This window comes from Canis aureus, chromosome X (genome assembly GCF_053574225.1).
Source record: "Canis aureus isolate CA01 chromosome X, VMU_Caureus_v.1.0, whole genome shotgun sequence".
NCBI lineage: Eukaryota > Metazoa > Chordata > Mammalia > Carnivora > Canidae > Canis > Canis aureus.
This window is the reverse complement of record NC_135649.1, coordinates 67,364,526-67,369,526: the sequence shown is the minus strand read 5'-3', so window position 1 is coordinate 67,369,526 and position 5,001 is coordinate 67,364,526. Positions and strand designations below refer to the sequence as shown.

Below are 5,001 nucleotides of genomic sequence, written 5' to 3'. Positions count from 1 at the left end.
ATGTTGTACACCTGAAACTAATATTACACTATATGTTAACTAACTGGAATTTAAGTAAAAACATTAAACAATCAAAAAATAATGAAAAGCAGAGAAGCAGCCTGGTTATTTTGGAGAATATACAAACATTTAAGAGTAGGTAATATTTCTGAAAATGGTTGTGAAGGTAGAGACAAAAATAGAAGGGACAATTGAGTATCTACTTAAAGAGTATTAAGAGCCTTGAAACCCCTCCTTGCCTCAGGTCAGTATATAGCTGCCATGTCTATTCTCACCCCAACAGAAGTCTGGGGTTTTATACCCTAGAGAGGAGCCTGAAGTGCTGAATGCCAGGCACATACCGTAACCCTAACCCTAACCCCTAACCCTAACCCCTAACCTCTAACCACTAACCACTAACCCCTAATGCCTAAACCTAACCCTAACCCTCTGGAGAGGTCTCTGAACTGCAGAATACCAGGCACATATCCTCATCCTCACCTTAACCCTAAGCCTAACTCTAACCTCAACTCTAGATCTGAGAAAGTGGGTTCCTGATCCTATCATGAGAGAAGGTGAGAAACAGCCTATTTATTCTGGAGAAGATCCCAAACATTTAAGAATTGGAATATTTCTGAAAAATGGTGTGAAGGTAGAGATAAAACAGCAGGAGTAATTGAATATCTATTTAAAGAGTATTTAGAGCCATAAATCGCCTTCTTGCCTCAGCTCAGTCCATGAATGCCATGTCTATTCTTACCCCAGCAGAAGTCTGGAGTTTTATTCTCTGGAGAAGTCTCTGAACAGCAGGATGCCAGGCACATATCCTGACCCTAACCCTAACCTTAACCCTAACCCTAACCCGTGATTCTTAATGCCTAACCCCTAATGCTAATCCTCACCGTAAGCTTCTGGAGAGATCTCTGAACTGCAGGATATAAGGCAAATAATCTTGCCCTGGCCCTAACCATAACCATAGCCATAAACATAAGCATAGCATAACCATAAGCAAAACCATAACTCTGGCCTTAATCTTAACTTTAACCCTAGAACCAAGGGGGAAAAGGATATAGTGTGTATACACAGACACACACACACACACACACACACACACACACAGTGGAATATTACTCAGCCATTAAAAGGATTAAAGTCTTGTCATTTGCAATGACTTTAGATGGAGCTAGAAATTCTTACGCTAAGTGAAATGAGTCAGTCAAAGACAAATACCATATGATTTCACTCATATATGGAGTTTAAGAAACAAAACAAATGAACAAAGAGATAAAAAGAGGAAAAACAGGGGATCCCTGGGTGGCTCAGCAGTTGAGTGTCTGCCAAGCTCAGGGTATGATCCTGGAGTTCCGGGATCAAGTCCCACATCAGGCTCCCTGCATGGAGCCTGCTTCTCCCTCTGCCTGTGTCTCTGCCTCTCTTTCTCTCTGTGTCTCTCATGAATAAATAAATAAAATCCTTTTTAAAAATTTTTAAAAAAATTTTTTTTAAATAAAAAGGAGGAAAAACAACAAGAATCTTTTTTTTAATTTTTATTTATTTATGATAGTCACACACAGAGAGAGAGAGAGAGGCAGAGACACAGGCAGAGGGAGAAGCAGGCCCCATGCACCGGGAGCCCGACGTGGGATTTGATCCAGGGTCTCCAGGATCGCACCCTGGGCCAAAGGCAGGCGCCAAACCGCTGCGCCACCCAGGGATCCCAAGAAAGAATCTTAACTATAGAGAACAAAGTGCTGGTTGTCAGAGGGGAGGTGGGTAGGGCATGAATTAAATAGGTGATGGGGATTAAGGAGTGCATTTGCTGTGATGAGCACAGGGTGATGTGTGGAAGTGTTGAATTAATATATTGTACACCAGAAACTAATATTACACTATATGTTAACTAACTGGAATTTAAATAACTTAAAAAACAATTATTATGGATACATGTGTATGCTAGGTTAAAATAAAGAGACATCTGGAAAAGGTAGGTGTACTACGTGGGATGTCACTCCATAGGATGTCAACCCCACTCCATGGGGGAAAACGCTGCCAGTAAACTGGTGCAGAAGGTAAGAACAAAAAGGGTAGTGATATCATATAGGAATCCTGTGGTACAGACACCTGTCTCAACCCACCAGTGGATTATTTAAAATATGAAGAATAAACACTGTGTTCAATTGATATGCCTAAATCTCTTTGTGTGTCACTTATTGCTGATGGTGACAACATTCAACTTTTGTTCCCCTCTGTAAACATAAAGTGCTTTCATAGTTGGAACCTCCTTATATCTTACAACATTTCTAGGTGTGTGACAGGGTTAGGTTTTATTCTATTTTACAGAAGAGGTCAAGGAAGAGGGAAAAAAACTAAACCAAAGCTCTAATGATACTGGCACAGGGACCCATCTTTCCTGATAGTTACTTCTGTGTCTCCCTAGCAGGCCCATTATGATGCAGTGTTCTATGGCCAATAAGGTGCAAGCAGATTGGAGTCAGAGTACCTCAGAAATGCTAAGGAAGTGGAGGCACCAGGTATCTTTAAGGAGAGGAGTGGGTGGTAAGTATAAAAAAACCACAGAATTGTTTCAAACTTTATTAAGGAGGTATTAGACCCCCAGATCTGTTCTATGACCCACTCAACCAGAAAACTGTTTTCCTTTATTCCTCCCAGAAGAACATGGGAGGTTTACCTTCTGGAGAGATTTATTTGGGGGAAGTTGTGGGCTTGGGTGTTCCAGGCATAGAGAAAGCCAGGGGTGAAACATGACCCAAAAGAATTAGGTGAAATTTAGAACCCTGAATGCCTACTGTGTAGCCTGGCTACACAGCCCAGGCTACACAGTACTTTCGTCTGTGAGAACTCACAGGTATACTAGAGCTCCAGGCAGGAATATACGTTTTGCCAATGCAATCTTATCAGCCTATGAACCATGTCTGATCTAGAAAGCCTTGAGGTCAGCCACAGCCTGTTCTGGTTGTATGTCACTCAAACTAAATTAAGCTGAAGGTGATCCAGACGTGTTTTCAGGCCTTGAGAAATCTGACTCACAGCACTACAACCAGCATAATCAACAGTCTACACTTCTGCAATGGCCCCTATAATCCCTAAACCTAAACCTTGTGAGGGGGCCAAGTGTTGTACAGTGTCATGGATACACCTCTGGGGAAACAATAGGTCCACATTACAAGAGTACTGGTTTAATAAATTCTGACCTTCTTTTCTAATTTTTCTCAGACCCATGCAAGAACTCAGGAAAAAGTTAGCTGGCTGTACCTGCTAATTATCATGACTATAATTGATGAAGACACTGGTAACAAATCATTGCCTTACCAGGGCCCTAGACCCCAGATATTAGATAGGGAGCCCCAGGGGAGTTTCTGCCCCCACATTCAGGGTTCTCACTGTTACCCAGCTTCTAATAGGTATCACTTGAGAAGAAGGACACTGGATGGTAATTGAAAACTCTGGTTATGTTGACATGTTATTTATTCTCTCATGATTTCTAAGGCATTTGCTTCTTTTCTGACACCCACAATATATGACAGTTATCACAAACGAGACTTAATTTGATGGGAAGAGGGCAAGTAAGTGAATTATACTTACAAAAACCTCAAAAATGCCTTTTATGTTACATACGCATTAATATCTCAATGTATAAAATTTTATCACACACACACTCAATACAGAGGGGCAATAAGGCAATAGAGACGGTTAATAATGATACTATTGAACAATGTAATTCAAGTGATTTTTGTTTAATTGCTTACACTTTTTTCTGTATATCTATGATTTAACAAAGATTCTCCTTTTCAAAATGCAAGAGGTGGTAATTTTTTACGATACTAGAAAATATGGAAAAATATGCTTAAAGTTTTAAAAGTCACCGTTACTTCACCTATGAAAGATGTGACAATTCTATCTTTCCCTTTTATTAGGAAAACATAAAAAGATTTAAATTGTACGATACAAATGGTGTATTTCCCTCACAAACATATGCCCAAACCAACATTGTTAAGATATTGGTTCAGTTTCGTCTCTTGTTTCTACTGTGCACCTCTAAAAACTGAGATTTCCGTTATTAAACAATATTTTAATCATGATGGACATTCAGGTTCATCTCATGGCTTTGGAAAGTCACCTTGATCTTCCTCAAATAGTTAAACAGTTGTTACAAAACTATTCACCTAAATAATGTCTACTCTCCTCAGTGATTGAAAGTCTTATTATCATTTCACTAATATTTGTGTGATTTTGCTACTGTTTCTTGTATCTTCTACTAACAGGACTTGTGTCAATATGAATGGATGTTTGTATATGGCAGTGTAAGTGTGGCAACACAGTTATTTTTGCAGTTAGTTGCAAGGGCTAGATTATGTGATGTTGTTTTATCCAAGGTGCTTTATGTGGTTGGCCACACCCTGGGAACTCTTATCTCTTGACTTTGGCAGCAATGTTCTGTCAAAAAGACTCATTATCATACGTTGTGTGTCCTCGTTTTCTTGATTTCCTGGAGCTCAAATATAGCATAGGTGGTAAAATTGAGCAACAAGCAAAGTACATGGAATTTAAAAAAAATGTTCTTAATCAGTGTCTTATGTTTCAGGAGCTAGAGGGAGAGGACATCCACGCAATTCATGGGCCTCCAAGGTATCTAACTACAAGTTAAAAGAAGGGGACAGAGAAGCACAATGATTAAGCTGACCTCTTTAGCTTTTAACTTAGGATATAATGTTTTAGCTTTTTATTTTGTGGAAATATTTAAATTTTATATTGTGTGACCTGAGTTTTAGAGTTGTGTACTTATACGCAACGGGTAAGAGAAAGACTTGAACAAATTAGTTCTTCATTTTCTACTTTAATTTGTCTTATTAGGGGAAAATGGCATGCCACTGTTTAAATACAAGATAAACCTTGGAATCTGGCTAAATATGTTTCAAAATTGTGGAGAGTCACTGTGTGGAAACAAAGGAATGGAACAGAGAGAAAGGATAGCTGGATAGGCCAAGATCAGCAGTGCCAGTG

General features: G+C 39.3%; 1 long non-coding RNA gene across 1 annotated transcript; it reads left to right on the top strand.

Moving 5' to 3' along the window:
• Positions 1-2,492: 2,492 nt before the first annotated feature.
• Positions 2,493-4,576, top strand: LOC144307855 (uncharacterized). The gene is made up of 3 exons (XR_013374543.1): positions 2,493-2,535; positions 3,214-3,289; positions 3,487-4,576. It is a non-coding gene; the product is annotated as an uncharacterized LOC144307855 (long non-coding RNA).
• The last annotated feature ends 425 nt before the right edge of the window (positions 4,577-5,001 follow it).